The 17,784-nt window shown below is 45.3% G+C and overlaps 1 protein-coding gene across 1 annotated transcript in view; it reads right to left on the reverse strand.

Moving 5' to 3' along the window:
• FGGY (FGGY carbohydrate kinase domain containing) overlaps positions 1–17,784 on the reverse strand; it is a 479,871-nt gene that overhangs the window by 314,318 nt on the left and 147,769 nt on the right. The window lies entirely within an intron of this gene.

Below are 17,784 nucleotides of genomic sequence, written 5' to 3' on the forward strand. Positions count from 1 at the left end.
GCTTCCAAGTGAGGCACAGAATGCACACCAAATTATGAGCTAGCGCCCGTTGCACTGTAGCATGCAATGGGCTTTACTACTAGTAAATAAATGAAAGGCCTATCTGAGGTCCTGGTTACCAGATAACTATAATGGCCAAATATTCAAAATTATGACTGTTTCAGCAGTCACTAAAAACTTTGTGGCAGCATTCATAAAGCTCTACATAATTTCATTACTTTAACATTAAAATCTTGCAATTCAGGCACAACACTGAATATACTTCTTGTTTGCCATTCCATCAGAGGGAATTCACAGTATAAAGTGGAAGCTCAAAAGCTGCATTGGCTTCCTGCACTGTTTCCCACCTCAAAATGACTGTTTGAGATTTGACCAATGCTGTGTCTCTGCCAGCCCTCCTCTACTTCCCACTGTATTAAAAATATTTTAACATGATTGTGTTACAACACAGTTCTAAAGTAGCTCAAGCACATCATACATACTGCCTCCACGTCCAGTAAGATTGAACGTTCAACTGAACAATTGTAAATTTCGTGCAGGGAGACTAGGAACATTGTTAATTTCATCCAGCAGACTTGGGGCTTTCTCCAAATACAAAAAAAGCTGTCTTTGTGTTACAATGTTGAAGCGTCCTAACATAATAACAGGGTTTTTTTTAATTACTATATTAGGGGGGAAGGGGGGGAGGCAATTTCAGCACAGAATGTTTGACTGAAGAGGCACACTTAAAACAAAGGTGCAAGCAGGCACCATTTTCCCCAAGCTGTCTTTGAATTTGCATTGATCCCAAGAAGGCTGGGGGGGAGGGGGAATGAGCTGCACAGCACATGGAAAGGGGGAATACTTGGACACCTTTTCCATGGAAGGGGGAGGAAAGGAGGAGGGAGGATGGCAATTTGGATGGCAAGGGAGGCGAGGCGGGAGCCAGGAATGCCATCTCTCCCAACAGGTGTGTAAAATTCAAACCAGAGTCCTGGATCCAGAGAAAACCACAAATGTAGAATGCCAGGTGCAAAATCGGGGTTGGCATCAAGAAATCAATGTGGCAAGAACATGGCAGCAAATAACAACTGCAGAAATAGTCTGTGTGGATCCTGCTGTCAGCCATGGGGAGTACAGTTATGTTTTGAATGAGATGGACCCATGAAAGCCTGCAGGATCCCCCGTCTGGAAGGTACAGTAATTGTTTAAAGCACTATAGGGCTTTATGGGATTAGTACTGAAAGGGCAGGAACAAAAGCAGGTCCAGAGGTGAATTTTTAACAAAGGTTAAAACACTGCTGTTAAAAAGCTGTAACAGAACATAAGAAAAACCTTGCTGGATCAGACTAGTGGTCCATATAGTCCAGCATTCTCTCTTACACAGTGACCAACCAGTTCATCTGGAGGGCCAAAAGTAGGACAAAGAAGCTGAGACCTTCTTCTGATGTTGCTTCCTGTCATTGAGAATGAGAGGTCAACTGTTTCTGAATATGGAGGTTTCCATTAAATGTTTTTCATATGCTACTCTCTTCCTTTCTTTTAATACATGTGTATTTAAATATCTGCCTTGGAGATTTAATTTACAGTTTCCTCCACAAAATCATTTCTCTGACAAATTCAACACTCCTGTCATAAGGGTTAAAAATACCACATAAAACTATTCTGCATGTTAAATGATGTTCCTTTTTCTTTTCTATGAGTTTTCCCAAGGATATCATGACATTATATCTGTGCCATTAGAAAGGCGCAGAGTAATCACATCTATGTGCCAAATTGTATTTCTGGCAGAGCTGTTTAAAAAGATAAAACATTTTAAAAAAATCCTGCTGCCCCTATCTACAGAGCTAGCACTATATTCAAGCAGTTACATTTGATAGATAGGAACTACAAGACAATTTGGAAGAGTAGCAGATTCTTTACTTTTTGTTAGCCCAGGCTTCACTGCCATTAGAAATATTTACCATCTAAGATGCTGGCTTGGGACTCAGCTCAAAACATAACTGCCTGACACATGTAAAGTGAGGCCTCATAAAGCCTCTCCAGAACTAAATGAGCAGATCAAAGTTGGGAATGTGAAAACTGAAAACTCTTAACGTTTGACTTGTGGTGAAGCAGTAGGTACCTGTCACAAAACCTAGGTCTTCTGTTCCAATTTATCCATGGGTGATTTTGCATTGCATTGCACAATATGCACTGAGTTGCCCAATGGTCTCACTTCAAACATTCATTCATTCATTCATTCATTCATTCATTCATTCATTCATTCATTCATTCATTCATTCATTAGATTTTTATACTGCCCTCCCATACAGCTCAGGGCTGAACACTGCACAGATCTACTCAGCACTCATTCTCAACATCCCTAATGTACCCTTAAAATTCACAGTAGTGCCAAGAAACACGTTTTTTGCTGTGTCTGCTGACTTTGCCCTGTTTCCACTTGTCACCTTTGGAAGTAAGTAGCAGGGATTAAAGGGTTTCCTCCATCATGGAATATCATCTTTTGAATCAGAAATAAGATGAAAGTTGCTATTTTGACTGTTTCCTTGGCAGCACATGTTCTCCTTTCAGAATTAGCCTACACATCTGTGTACTCCACCCCACACAAAACTTGCTATATTTGAACAACAAAGCTACACAGTAAATATCTAGTATCAGGCTCTGGCAAGCCTTCGTATCATAGGATCTCAACCCAATAATGTAAATCTACTGTCTCTGTTCAGGGAATAGCTATGTGGGACTCATCTCTCTGACCCAATATTATGAACAAAACTCATAAGTGGAGTCTGGGGTAATCAAAAAGTTTAAGCAAAGAGAATACAGAAATCTTTTTTGGGTACATCTTGCTTGCAGCAAATGGGCTCTGAACTGGAAACCAGAAGCAAAAAACTGCCCTATTTTGCATGCCACTGCTAGCCCAGCAACATGGACTTAGTCAATAGTTGCATGCCATCCTGTGGCACCTGCACAAGACAACAAGAAAAACAATAAGTGCTACAAGTAGATTGGGAATATGCTATGGCTGTAAGTAACAGTGAAAATTCAAGGTTGTTTTCAAATTAGGACTGGTCTGAGATTTTTTACTCCCCAAAGGAGGTGTTCTAATGAACTGAAGAAATGTGCTACATTATTTCTTATTGTTATGAAGTTCCATTTTGTTCATGTCCGTTCCACCTTGGTGCAAGGAGAAGCTTTCCTCTGTGCTTTCAAATAAACAAGTTGCTAGCTTCCAAAGGACAGAAAGCTATCAAGGAGCAGAAGTTCACCTAATTCAATCAAGCTAACAGAAGTTTACTAGGGACCATTCCGCATGACTTAAATATAGCAGAAGTCTTACCTTTGGTAAACGCTACAAATTCAACGTTCCGCATGACATCACACACAATCTGCAACACTCCTGCAACACTCCTGCAAAAAGCGCTTCATTGTAGCGCTTTTCGGGGAATCGGGAAAAGTGGATTCCCCCTGAAAAAACTGCTACACTTCTGCGCACAAGCTGCAACAAACCAGCGAAAAACATGTACGTTCTCAATGTAGCAGTAGAAAGAAAGTCCCTCCCCCACTCTTGCCCCGAACTTCCGGAGAAGTGATCACCATTTTTCCCCCTTAGACTGGGGAAAGCAACGAACGAGGCTTCTCCGGCTAAAGTCGCTCGACAGAAGTGATTTAAAGTAAAACAAAGCTCCCTAAGTTCCCAAGCGCAACACAGCCCCCTGTTTGGCACTGCCTGTAATTTCGGTCACAAATCACACCCATGGGGGGGGGGTTCTAATTGAGGAGCGTGCAAACAATTAATCGCCAGCTCCTACACCAGCAAAAAGGTCTTACTGATGCAACAATTGAACGCATATTCGTTGCAACGGGTGTGTTTGGTTAAAAAAAAACAGTTCTTAAAGGGAAAGGAGCTTTTCGAGAGCATGAACACAACAGCCCATTGGCTGTTCCATTTGATTGACGGCCAGGGGCGGGAAGAAGTGCAGAAAAAAATCGCTTCCTTTGTTTCGATTCCAGCGAGACCGGAAACCTGTGGGGGATGAATGAAACGCTACTGGGACTTCTATATTCTACTAAAAATAAAGGTATGTGGATTGACAAAATCCCACTGTTTAATATAGTATTTCTGCATTCTGTGAACATTTGGCAACATTGGTTCTTGTGCGGAATGGCAGAAGATATCCTGGGGAACTCACGGGGACAAGGCTGTAACATTTGCTTAAAAAAGGACCTCCAGTAATCAATCAGTGAGTCTTTAGCCACTAGGAGGCCCTGTTGCTACTAGTACTTTTGTTTCCTAAAAACAGGGTTCATGCCTGTCTCTGAAATACCTATATTTAATCCGCTCCTGCGGAGCGGATTAAATAAAAGGCTAAGGGCTCCTGGGGAGGAGTTAGGGCAGGACCAGTCCACGATAAAAACGGAGGGGACCAATCAGGAGCCGCGAAGCCACACCCCTGCTTTGCCGCCTCACTGCACCCCTATGACCCTCCAGGTCAGCTTACCCACAACCTAACCCCCCGGCCCCCCCAAACACCCCTACACGGCCCTCTGCATGCCTCGCAGACCCTCAGCTCGACCCCTCTGGACGCTCCCTCGAACGGCCGCCCCCTCGCTCCCACTGATCCGGCCACTCACGTGCCCCATTGCCGCGCGTCCTGCCTGCACCACAACAAGGCCGCGTGACCCACTCCGCTGCTGACAACACCTTCTTCTGAACCATGCATGCGCGGATATCCGCACATGCGTTGTTCAGATCCACCATGGCCTCCCCCCTACTCCACCCACTCCACACACCACACACTGCAGCGCATGCCTGGTCCCGTCCCCGTCGCCCGCTCACCACCCACCCACTCCCGAGCTGCCTCTGCCAGCGGCGGGGACTCTGGTGCCACCGGGGCCTCTGGCCACAGCGCCGGCCCCTCTGCCGCCGCCGCCGCCTCTCCCGCCAGCGCAGACTCTGCTGCCGGCTGCAAAACCTCTCGCAGCAGCCACGCCACAGCCTCCGCCAGAGCCGGAGCCCCCCGCCCCTGACCCACCCAAACACAGCCCCAGACGGACTCCCGCCGCAACACCGAGGTAGGCCGCCCCATGCCCGCACTCACAGGCCTGCCGCCGCCTCAACACACCGCCCGCTTCCGACCTCGCCTCTGCTTCCAACCTCGCCCCGCTAGAGCCCGCTGTATTTAGCCTACAGTGGGCTTTTTTTCTAGTTCATTTATATTCTGCCTGCTGCCTACTTAGACTGCATTCAGTGGGTGTTTAGAGTTGTCAGGTCTGGGTTGGGAAACCCCTGGAGACTTAAGAATGCAGCCTAGAGAGGGCAGGAATCTCAGTGGGGTGTAATACCATAGAATCCATCATACAAAGTGTCCATATTATCTAGATATCAGGTATCAGGGATCTTCAGGCCTCACCTGGAAGTTGGTAACCCTATTATAGACAGATTCTAGCTAAAAGTTCCACATGTGAAAGGAGGTGCAATTATTTATTTACTGAAAACATTTTTATGCCACCTTTACACCCAGTCAGGGTCCTCTAATTCGGCACACATAAAAACACTAAAACTCAAAATATTTTAAATTATAAAATATTTCAGTAAACACACACACACACAAAACCAGGCATAGAAGCCTGCCAAATAAAACAAAAAAATCTTCACCCAATGGTGGAAGTCACTGGGAGTCAGACGTATATCCTCGGGAAAGGAGTTCCAAGTTTTGGTGTCACAACCAAAACAGTCCTTTCTTGGTTTGCCACAGGTCTAGTCTCACATGGTGAGAGCAACTGAAGCAGGGCTTTTGAAGATAACCAGAGTGAATGGATAGGTTTATATGGGAGAAACTGATCCTTATGATATATTGGTCCCAAGCTATACAGTGTTTTACAGGCTGTGGGGAGAGAAATGGGAAGGCGACTGTAAGCCGCTTTGAGCCTCCTTCGGGTAGGGAAAAGCGGCATATAAGAACCAACTCTTCTTCTTCTTCTTCTTCTTCTTCTTCTTCTTCTTCTTCTTCTTCAATAACCAGCATCTTGAATTAATTTTTGCCCATTCCTCATTCCCTCAACAGGCGGTCCCACACATACATGAGGCCAAGGCCACAGATGGCCTTAAATATTACAACCAAAACTTTGAATCTGATCCAGAATTCAACCGGGAGCCAATGCAGTTGCTTGAGAACAGGAGTATTATGGACTCTTCATGATGTCCTAGTGAGAACCTGCACTGCTGCATTTTGGACCAGCTGCAGTCTCCAGATCCGGGTCAAGGGCAGGCCCACAAACAGCAAGCTACAGTAATCTAAGCTGGAGGTGACTGTTATGTGGATCACTGTAGCTATGTGCTCTGAGGACAGGTAGGGCACTAGTAGGTTAGCTGCGTGAAGATGGTAAAACGCCAGCTGCACTACTGTGGTGATGTCAGCCTCCATCAAAGGGACGTATCTAAGATCACACCCAAGTCCCCAGCGGATTGTGCAGTTGTCAATTGCATCTTGTCTAGAATGATCAAATGCACTTCCTCTCCCGACCCTTTCCGGGCAACCACAGGATCTCCATCTTTGAAGGGTTGAATTCCAGACAACTCTGCTTGATCCAGACAGTTACTGCTTCCAAGCAACAGACAATTGTCTCAGGCGGAGAATCTGTCTGTCTGTTCGTGAGGATGTAAAGTTGTACTGTCTCAGATAGTGATCTAGAGATGCTTCCTTTTACATGATTATTTTGATGTGAATTTGGGTTCCAATGGGAACGTGAACCATATTGACACAGGCATACAAGCACTAACTATAAACTGTAACATAATGTCACAGAAAATGTTGGGGCTCATTTCTTGCATATTCCTGGGGTCCAGTTCAGTTTCTCTACTGGCTGTCAAGGTGCAACTCATTGTGCAGGTTGCTTCATTGGTACCCTTGAATAGAAATGCTCTAAGTGAATGTATGGATTGACTGAGGAGTTGGACGGGGTATATGCAAGGTGTCTACTGGTTTAGGCCTTAATCTGGGCTTCAGGAATGGAAGAACTACTCCAAGGGCTAGAACAAATATTGTTCCTCTACATTCACAGTCATCACATATGCCTCAAATACAGGATGTGAGCAATTCAAAGAAAGTGCTTAGTACTGCATGAAAAAACAGTCAAAACGATTGCTTATGCTTCATATTATTGTGAGGAAAAAATATAACCATTGTTTTGAAAGCGACAAAATGACTTTTCTTTTGTATGGGAAGTTTCTTATTTTAAAAGGTAGTGTCTAAATACACAGCTAAATGCAATGTTGTTGTGTTATTCTCAAAAGCAGAACAGATTTAAAATGAAATAAAATGTTTCTTCCCTGTTTTAGCTCAAAGTGCTTCTTCTTGGAGGAATTCAACAGGATTCACAAAGCAAGCTTTTCATGTAATTATTCTTTTTGCAAACCATATGCTATCCACTCAGGAAACAGAAAGCCATCACATGACTTGAAACAACCACGTGTTATGAGTAACTAGTAATCAAGCCCGCTGCAGCTAAATGCAGCGGGCGCTAGGCACTTACTGTTGTTGGCTGTGTTTCTTCGGTGTCAGTGTTTCAGCGGCGGCGGTCTGATGGGTGGTGGCTGGCTTGGTCGGCGTTCTCTCGGCGGCGGCGGCCTGGCTGCTCCCATCGCCAGCCGAGAACGGCGTCCGGGTGGCAGCTGCCCAACAGGGAACAGGTAAGCCCGCTACAGCCGCCCGGAACCTGTTCTGTAAAATGGCCTCTAGTTTTCCCAGGGGGCCGGAGGAAGAGGCCTCTCGCATGGCTCTGGTCCCCCCGCAGGGGCTCCTCGTGTCTGTGGATCCCCTCGAAAGCTAACCCCAGCCAAGAAGGCGGGGCATTCTCCACGTGTTTTCTCCAGTCTGCGTATTTGTGGGGAGTCTAGTGGTCCTTTTGGAAGGTTAACTTTGGGTATATGTTTTTTTAAGAAATCGCTTCTGTAAGTGGGAGCAGAAGAGGTCGATCAGAATGGACACACTGGGACACAATCCCTTCCCCCAGCTATTGAAAGTTCTGTATTTGACTACACTTCTAATGTCATTCAAATCAAGACAATGAAGACCAAAAGTTCTTATTTGTCCAACAACAACAACAACAGCTAAAATCCTCAAGATGCCCAGTTCAGTCTGCTATACCATTTGCAAGGGGTGCTCACTCAGAATGCATACATTGCTAGATCATGCGTTATATGTACTGAAATCCGCTGAATTCTGTACCCAGAAACACAGACTTGCAATCACAGGGAATACTACCCCCCCCCCACTGGGCCTCAGTAAAATTGTCAAGTGTTGAGTGGTCCCCGGTGATAAAAAGGTTGGGGACCACTGGTTTAGACTAACAATAGTATGACTGTTTTCTTCAGGAGATGTCATATTTAGTTACCCCCCTCACAAAAAAAGGTATAAATGAATCCAGTTACTTATTCATTGTGAATGATTCATCTGATTCCTGAGCTGCAACAGAGAAATTTCCGCAGAATCTTCCTTCTTCCATTTCCTGTCTCAGTGATCCAGAGAGGCTGTTCAGTTCCAATGATGCCAATTATAATACAAAATCAAGATCTTGGAGTCTCTACTTACTACTACAGAAGCTAATTTCCACTTATTTGCAACCAGCATAATTTTGATGAAAACATCCCACATTTTAGAAATGTCACCAATGTATACAACAAAGTTTCCAGCTAATTGGTTACGCAGTTGCCATATATTTTTTAGCTGGGGGAGGAAGAGAGAGGAAACAACTCAAGGTCAGAGGAAAAAACTTGTTCCTCTTGATGTTATTATATAGCCATTGTTTTGGGAGAGCCATTGGGAGAGCCAGTTTGGTGTAGTGGTTAGGAGTGCGGAATTCTAATCTGGCATGCCAGGTTCGATTCTGCACTCCCCCACATGCAACCAGCTGGGTGACCTTGGGCTCGCCACGGCTCTGATAAAGCTGTTCTGACTGAGCAGGAATATCAGGGCTCTCTCAGCCTCACCCACCTCACAGGGTGTCTGTTGTGGGGAGAGGAAAGGGAAGGCGACTGTAAGCCACTTTGAGCCTCCTTCAGGTTGAGAAAAGCGGCACATAAAAACCAACTCTTCTTTTTCTTCTTCTTCTTAATAAAATATAATTAATAACGACATCAACTAAACAAATAATTGAAGCCTCTGGAAATGCTGAGAGATTCTGAGGGATGTTCCCGGGGTGCAGTTTGGGAAGAATGGGATGCCACTTCCAGAAGATGCTTTAGAAATTGCCCCTAATCTTAATGGTGAAGACCAAAGAGACAAGTGGAAGTTGGTGGGCTTGGGGGGTTATGCAATTGTATTTGTATGGTTTCCTTTTATTGTATGTTTTATTGTTGTTAGCTGCCGCAAGATGGCAGGCCCAGAAGCAGCTGCATATCAATTAGACAGGAAGATAGATAGAAGATAGATAGATCAAAGTTATCAGCCACCCCCCACCCCCCATTCTACTTCTCAATTTCTCAAGGGTGTGGGATTGTGGCTGATGCAAGGGTTTACTTGCCATGGGCAGGCACCTGGCAGGCCTACTTATTGGGAAAGCAGTGTGTATGGGGCAACTAGTATATAGATCTTGCTCAGAGACTGAATAATTTGACTTGCCTTGAATACATCAGTATCTTCCCTAACTTCTTGCACTGCTGTCAGCATTCCTGTTAAACTTTCAAGTATACCTGGTGGGGGAACAGCAAGCACTACAAAAAGTTATTCTTTCCTGATACTTTCCAAAAACATTCTGCTTAGGGGTGGTTTTTGCAGCATCCAAAAAAGGGGGGGATGGAAAGAAGGAGGAAGAAGCCTGTTTTTGCAGGTACTGCTTTCCTTGCTTCAGAGAGGCCTCAGTTGGGCCAAGTGATACTTCCCTTCTCTCACACAGGGCTGGCACTGCCTCCCTCACCCTGTAACCTGAGGGGGGGGGGAGGGATTACCTAAAATTGTATATCTGATGTTTATCTGCTGCTGTAGGTGTTTTACAGCCACTGCAGGATCTGCAGGATATGCGTTCTTATCCATTTCCAATTAGAAAACAGCATGAATAAGAACCAGAGTGAGGACTTGGTTTAATTCAAGTTCTCTGGCCTCACTTACTTACTTTATATCGTCATAATTCTGTAATAAAAACATTTTCTTTCATTTTCTCTCATCTAGCAGTATGTAAGTTATAAAGTGGAGGGACCCTCATTATTACTGGCCTAATTAAAAAAATGGTTTTCAGAAGGGTTTGTGTATATTTTTCAAGGTTTATGTGCCTTATAAATCAGAGAAATTTTATATTGGATCTGGCTTCCAAAGGTGGATAGATGGGAGGAGGTTCAATTTATAAAAGAAGTATTTGAGCCAGAATTTGCACAAAGAAAAAAAATGCTGCTATTATCAGATTATTGCAGTTTTAATAGTATCAATACCCTGCTTTCATATACTCCCGTGTTCACTTCAAAGTACAGTACAAACAATATTGACTTCACACAACCCTTCCAAATAATGAAACCACTTAAGAACAACTGGTGTTCATTGTAGTCACTGAAAATATTTGAGGCTGGGCCTAAGCCATTTAATAATGTCATAGCCTCTATGGAAAATTCTAGCCTAGACATTTTTTAATGTATATAAGTGTGTTTATGTGTTGGGGATTACCTATTGCCAAAGGCCTGGGAAAATGCCTTCATTTGGCGCATAAAATTCAGCAAGAGTAAATGCTGGGTAAACTGATGGAAGGAAGGAATTCCACGGATGAAATGGAAAAGATTGTAATTTACCTGAACAGATCTTACTTTTTCAGGAAGTGGTGCAGAACTAAAGCTGGTTCAAGGTCTTACACTTCATAAATGAGACGACAGCACCTGTCTGCAGCCACAGAATGTGGCTTGTCCTTTTAGAGTGATTATAACTCCATGGACAGGCTGACTGCTCAGTCCTTGGCTGGTTATGTTGTTGACCAAAAACACCTTAATTTTGTCTGGATTTAATGTGCACATTGGCCTTACTGCTTGTATACGTCTATTAGAACACCTGAATCAGCAGAAAAGGAGAAATACAGTTGGGTATCTTTCACATTATGGCACTTTGTTTTAGTTGCCAAACAACCTCTCCCACAGATTTATGATAAACTAGGGGCAAAGCCTGTTGTATCCAAGAATACAACGGGCGCTAGAGCTTGGCAGTGGGAAGAGGAAGGGGAGGAGTTGTCCACTCTGTAAGGGCATGGGGTTGAATGTGTGTGTTGTGTGGGAGGTTCTGGTGGCGAGGTGGCAAATGAGGGCATAGGTGTGGAGATATGGGTGTCAAGAACCTATGGTGTGGAATGTTCATTGAGTGTGGGAGAGGACTGACCTTTGTGAATTGTGGTATAGTGGTTACAGATGAGCTTTCCAGAGCTATGTCTTCAGATATGTGAAGGGAAAATTAGACTGGAGATTCTTCTTAGGGGAAGATTACATGGCAACCAATTCCCCCCAGTTCTGCGTCATTTCCCTTCTTGTGTGAATTAGGCCACAGACACCAAAATGCCCCTCTGCCCTAATACACATGGGGTAGTCATAGTACACAGGTGTCCACCCTCTTCCTTCTTTTCCATTTTTTCACTGTTGATAAAATGTTATGTGTCCACATGCTTCTTTCATGGTTGCTCCTTAGAAGAAGAACGGATTTTTGTACCCTGTTGTTTACTACCCAAAGGAGTCTCAAAGTGGTTTACAAACACCTTTTCCATTCGTCTCCCCACAATAAACAACCTGTGAGTTATGTGGGGCTGTGAGAGGTCTGAGAGAACTGGGAATGGGCTGCAGTGACCCAGCAGGCCTCAGATGTCTCAAAGCATTTTCCAATTGTCTTCCCTTCCTCTCCCCATAGCAGGCTCCCGATGAGGGAGGTGGGGTAGAGAGCCTCACAGGGAAGCTGGCAACGCTAAGAGGAAGACTCTCTGTGCACAGCAGTCTTGACCTTAGTAAGGTTTTTTTTTTATATACCAGGCCAAGGTTGGAAAAAGTCAAGTCAATTCCCATGTGTCTCCAGCCATTTACTTGTTCGCTATTTACAGTTTCAGGCTGTAAATATTTATTTAGATCTTACTGCACTTTCCAGACTCACAGGACTGATGCTGGTCTGCCTGTCTGTGCCCCAGAAAACAAACAGTTGCTGGTAAGGGCTGGCCATAGCCCATAGCCCAGGAGGGCCACACCTGCACCACTCCCTCCCAACTACAGGCAAAAATGGCTCCTTTGAAGGCTGGACTCTGAGGCATTGCACGATTTTGAAGTCCCACCTCCAATCCTCCAGGAATATTTCCAACCCAAGGGTAGCCAACCTCCAGGTGGGGCCTGAAGAGCTCCTGGAATTACAGCTCACCTGCAGAGTATAAAGATCTGCTCCCCAGGCAGAAAGGGCTACTTTGGACAGGGTTGTGGTAGAGAAGAAACATTTAAGGCCTCCAACACAGGTTGTTGTTGAATTGAAAGACTTGAGGCCTACTGCACAGGGTTGTTGTGCAGATGAAACAGGAGACAAAAGAACCAGTTTCGTCTGCAGAATAACACTGTGCAGTGGCCTCAAATCTGCAGAGAGTTGCAAAGAAGAAAGAAACATGCCTTGGCTGTGTCTAACCCCCAGCCAGAGCAGTATTTTGAGTGAGAAGGTGCTTTTCTGTGGCCTCCCTGTCAGCCAACTGTTGGCAGAAGGGGAAAGTTCCCCCCCCCTCACAAGGAAGGCCCACACTCATGCCCTGAGGCTCCCCTGTGTTGCTCTTGGAAAAGACTCCCTCCCCTCAGTCAGGGCCTCTCAGAGGCTCCTTTGCAGCAGGCCTGAAGGGAGGGGGGAAGGAGGGCACTCACCAGCCTCCTGCCCGGTCTGTCAGGGTTCTGAGGCAATTTGCAGTTGGACATGACAGTTAGGACAGCCTTGGGGTGAAAAGGGCTGGCACAGCCTCTGTTCTCATTTCCCTTGGCAGCCCTGCTGATCTCTTCTCCCTGTGGTGGTCAGGAGCAGACTGGCAGCCATGTCTTCAGATTGCCCTGGAACTCTGGTCTGTCCTGGTGAGTGCCCAATCGGAAGGTGCTTCGTGCCTTCCGATTGGCCCCTCTGCTTGTCAGTCCAGGGATAAGGGGCCAATCCGGGAGTTTTGATCACAGACACAGCCCACCCCAACACCCCTTACTGTTTTATTAAGAGGGAATAGATAGCTTCGGAGATAAGACAGAAGCCTGCAGGATTCCATTATATAAGTGCCATGGTGTCAAGGAATAATTTGCATCAGTACTTTCTGGTAGTAGTCTGGAACAGTAGACTGGTAAGCAAAAACAGTCCCTTCCTCTAGCTGGCCCCTACCCTACCTCCAGGGGAGTGGGGAAGGGAACATGCTCACCATGAGAGAGCCAGCTGCCCTAGACCCAGGGCTGTGTGTACCTGGAAAGCCACCATTATGAGCGAGGTGGCAGTCCTGGCTCCAGCCCCTTGCAGGGCGGATGAACTGCTGCTGCTACAAACAAGCTAGCTGCCCTAATCCCTTGTGTGGTGGGCAAGCATTTCTGGTTTACCTGTGTATCATGGCACTGAGGCAACTAGTTTGCTTTGGAGCAGCAGCTTGCATGGCTTGCACAGTGCCCAAACAGCTGGATCACTTACAGCAATGGCACTCCCCTGCTGCCACTATATGGGGCAAGAGCTGATGGCCCACCACAGCATCAGCTGCAAGGACTGCCCTGGTGTAGAGAGGCAGCAGCCCAACCATCAGCACAACTATATTTCCCCCAGAGGCATGTATGGGCAATCCACCCAATAATCATCTTGGACAACAATCATCCCAGTATCCTGCTCCAGAGAGATAGTGTAGTCAATGATGTTGGAAACCACTGGATAACCAGGGCTGATTCTGCACTTACTTTGTTTATTCCGGTGTGGATACTGCTGAATTCAGATCGATTTGAACTCGAGTCTTTCTTTATCCCCCCCCCATTGAAACAGAAAGTGTTCTGCACTTGATTGTGGAAGCTCAGAATGGGGGAGGGGGAACCAAGTGCAGCAGGATCCTCTTTTTATGAATGGGGGGGGTGGAGACAGCAGAGGAGGGGGGGGGAACAAAGAGGACAATCTCTGCTGAGAGAAGAGGGCTTTTTGAGCACAGTCACTTTGAACTGATGTCCTGGCCAATCAGGGAAGACTTTCTTTTCCAGTGAAAGACAGCCAGACAATTTCAGCCCCAAACCTGAGTCAGAAACCGTTGAAATGGGTCTTAGTAATACATTTAATTCAAGAACATCTGGAATGGTGTAGCAACCAATGACTTGAACACTGAATCCAAATCAGATATATCTGTAACCTTGAGCAGATCTTTGAAAGGGTGGCATATACATTCCCTAACCAGACCAGATGATAATTAAGATGATTTGGGATAATGGAAAGCAAGTTTAGAAGAGGCCTGTTTTTTTCTGACACGCAGGAGATGCACTCTCTATGCAGATTAAAACAGTAGCTGAGAGTGGTGTTCCTAGATATTACATATCTTAGAAGGTGGTCCTCAAAAAAGAAACACTATATTTGTTGAGGCTACACCTAACAGATTTTCCTCGACCACCCAGATATACTTCATTATTGGTTTTAGATATGAGTGCATTATTTGATATTATTGACCACTGAGGAAGACCCAGTAGGGTCGGAATGTGTTTAGTCTGTTCATGTTCTGGTAGATCTGTATAGTTTTAAAATATAGTTTTTATCTTAATATTGGTGCACTTTAATAAATAACTGTTAAAATTTTATATTGTTTTATAGCTCAACATAGGTAGGGTCAGGGGAAATTGCTGCCTTACATGCACGAAAATCTACATTTCCACACTTCATAGTAAAGCAGATTTCAGAAAGACCGGGAGATGCCTCAGAGATACATGGATGCACCATGATCATATGGGGAAGCAGGCAAAAACCTCATTTAGGAACAACATTGAATCTTGTGCAAACAATCCTTGTGGAAATGGTAAATGAGCAGCCCAAGTCATAGGAAGGGCAAAAAATAGTGACACCTAGGCTCTCACAGGTATATGGGATACATACCTGCTCTGGAGCTCTAAAATCCATCTCCCCCTCCCTCCCTCTCACAAATACGCACACACAAATACTCACACACAAACCCCTTCTCTTTCCTTCCCTGAACAACTCCCCGGTCCCCACCCCCCAGAGATACACACACACATATACACAAACATGCACACAATGAATAATCTCCCAGGAGGGCCCCGGCCTCCTCTGGCCTGGAGAGCAGCGCCTGGGCCCGCGCTGGTGTTGAGGCGTGCCACAAGCCTCCATGAAGCCCTTTCACCACTCAGACTCCCTGCTCCCTCCCCCACTCTCCTCACATTCATGGCAGTGCTTGCCCACCCGGTCTCTGTACCACCTTGCAATGTCCCCTGGCCAAGTGGGGTGGCACTAGTTTGCCTTGCCACCACACTGCCCTGCAGCCGTGCTGCCCCGTAATTGGCCTGTCTTATTGCCCGTGAACATGTAAACTGAATAAAAATATGAACAATGACTTATTTCTAATTTAATAATATTCTGTGTGCCTTTTTAGTATTTTTAAATTATTATGACATGGCTCTCATTGTTATGATCAATGAACCATGAAGTATATTAGCAAAGTAACTGTTCTAGCTTTCAAGATTTACATTATCACAAGTGGGAACCCACAAGCCTTGCACAAAGGATCCCACCCTTTGTTTCCCCCCTTGCTGGACAGCCTGCTTGTTTCCCAGGCTGCTGAACCACCACCTGTCTGTCAAATGCAGCTGTGTCTCTCTAGCTCTCTCCTTCTTTCTCCTACCTGCCCCAAGGGGACTGACCTGACCCATCCTACTTCCCAATGGCCTGCCTTACCTGTTTGCCAGCCAAGCTCAAGCAGCAGCAGTGACAGCACTTAGTTGGCTCCCCTGCCTACCTGCCATGCCACTGCCTCTACAGCAGAGAGGGCTGGCAGCTGCTTTCACTTCCCTCCCCTGGCAGGCTTGGGGGGGGGGCAGGACCTCCAGTGGCTCCTGCTCCTCTTCCCTGTCCACCAGACTGCAAAGGAGAGGCAGCAGTGGAGGGGCTCTCCGTGGGGGCAGTGACTGACTCAGAGCTAGGCACATGGACTCAGCAGGCTCCTCCCCCTCACTACTGAAGGTACGTGCATGGATCATGAGGTTTCTGTTGCTCTCACCTCCCTTACTGTGATGTAACATGCACATGTTGTGTTCCCAGCACAACAGTATTTCCCACAACTTTTGAAAACATTTTTAAAAAACTAAAGGAAAAGGCTTTGAAGAAAAAAAGCTGGAAGAGGGACAGCCTAGGATTTCCATCTTAGTTATTTGCAGAATACTGTGTAATTTGGATCTCTTTAATAACATACAAGCTTTTTCTTAGAAAATGAAAAAAACTCATGACACTGGGTGCTCTGTTGCGACAACACATGGGAAGTGGTGTGGATTGCTCCACCTCTTCACATGAGTTTTGTAGCAGAAGGAGCAAACTCACTCTTTGGAGGGAAAGCAGTTTTAGCTACAAGCAGCCAGATCCATGAATGTAAAGTAAGAGATCAGAAACAGATAAACTTGAATGACGGAACAAAAAGTGTTTCCTTGGCCATCTAAAAATCTCTCGGCAACTTCCTTTTCCACAGAACAGACCGAAACCTGCCCTGTCAGATGCCAACCAAGCTGCTGCTTGTTTTGTTGTGTGTGTTGCTAAGTAACAGGGCTGTTTTTGCTTATTTGTCTCCCTTGGGCTATTTCACAACACTCTGTAACACATGCTGCTCTTTTTTCCTGCACATCTGGTTTGGATTTTGGATTTCAGAACACTTTTGTGCACTCTGAGCTATTAGCTTTCCTATCCATCATCAGCAATCTGCAACAGATATGGCCATTTCGGCTATTCCCTGGGGAAGACCCATTTCATCCTTACCAGCAACTATGGGACTCGTTGTAAAAGGCTATTCCTTCAAAGTCACCATGTTGCAAGAGCAGGACATATTTGTCATCTATGATTTCATTGGTATCCACTAAACTTTAAAGGGACTGCAATAGAAAGCAATCTGCAGGTTCTTTGCTGTTTTTGGATCTACCGGTAATTCCTAAATATATCTGGAATTTTCTTGGGGTTTTTTCCCCCTGAGAAAACCCCTGATATATTTGAGAAGCCAAAATATATCCAAATAAGTTATTTTTTAAAATATATTTTCAGCTTGGGTAGAGCCAAATGCACACTTCTACTCTCAAGGCGAGGTTATTTGGCTTATGATATTAAATAGAAACCTACCGCCCCAATAAAGGCTATGTGGCACCAAGTGACCTGGTAAACAAAGAAACTGGCACAATTATAATTCTGATGAGGAACAGAAATTTTGGTTTCCAGTGGGAAATCAGGGGAGTATTGTGTCTACTTTACACAGGAACCCTGGGAAATAAAAGACGACACCTGAAAATTTAAAAACTGAATCCTTAGACAGTGTTAATGTCTCTCAACAGGCATGCAGCAAAAGTGCTCCTTGAGTCTATTTCAGTCTTGACAGATCTCAAAAGCTAAGCAAACTTGGCCTTGGTTAGTACTTAGATGAAAGTCTAGCGCTGCTATTCAGAGGCAGGCAATGGCAAACCACTTCTGAATATCCCTTGTCTTGAAAGGCCTAGGGTCACCATAAGTCAGCAGTGACTGGATAACAGTTTCTGCCATCACCACTTTTGAGAGCGCCTTCTGCCCTATTCGTCTAACAGAAGACTTGGAACAGCTAAGTCTGTAATTCTGACTAAGAACTGGATCCATT

This window comes from Paroedura picta, chromosome 4 (assembly GCF_049243985.1).
Source record: "Paroedura picta isolate Pp20150507F chromosome 4, Ppicta_v3.0, whole genome shotgun sequence".
In the NCBI taxonomy this organism is placed as follows: Eukaryota; Metazoa; Chordata; class Lepidosauria; order Squamata; family Gekkonidae; genus Paroedura; species Paroedura picta.